Below are 810 nucleotides of genomic sequence, written 5' to 3' on the forward strand. Positions count from 1 at the left end.
TGCAGCCTTTTTTGTAGTTTAGTTTCTTCAGACCCAAATGGGCTGGGGTTTTTTAAACTATAGTCTGACTAGGATTGGGTTTTGGCTTAGATGTTGGTAAATTTTTAATGTCCTGTCTTAAATTATGAAGAAACAGTTGCATAGAGTCCACGTTTTCTTTGTGTGAATAATCATTATATAATAAAACAATTCCGTTAAGGTGGTACTAATGATCACTTTGTTTAACTTTCTTCTTGGCTTCCCTAATTAAAAAAGCAGCTTGCTCTTTTGCTCAGAAGGAAGTACCAGACCTCTGACACCTCAGTTAAAAACATTGATAAATGAAAAGTCTCTAGTATTATATGGAGGAATTGGGGTTGGATTTGTGTAACTTCTGATAGTCTGCAGTTGAGATTATTGTTCTGTTTTGTTGCATGACTGCATCCAAATTATCTCCAAAATACATAATTTAGTTATGATTCAGCAAGTGTTTTTCTTAGGCGTGTTTTTGGAATATGATAAATTCTAGCTGGTATGTTACCGGATAACAATGACTTGGTTATGTTGAGAGCATAAGCCAAGTTTAAGTCCTGTGCCAAGAACCATGAAGCTGTTCACTCAAGTACAATTTGGGATCCTGGTCTGTTCAGGTATACCTTCTCAGTTGGTAGTTAGCAGCTAGCATGTGAAGGTTTTAAAAAACATTTGCTGTGCTTTGAAAGTTCTATCACAGATGCTCCAGTTTATTTTGACTGTTAGAATTGTGTGCCGACTAAACCAAATCATAGGAACGTTTGTTTAAAAACACTAAAAAGCATTAAAATGGTTAAA

The sequence above is a fragment of the Buceros rhinoceros genome, unplaced genomic scaffold (assembly GCF_000710305.1).
Source record: "Buceros rhinoceros silvestris isolate BGI_N320 unplaced genomic scaffold, ASM71030v1 scaffold2342, whole genome shotgun sequence".
NCBI lineage: Eukaryota > Metazoa > Chordata > Aves > Bucerotiformes > Bucerotidae > Buceros > Buceros rhinoceros.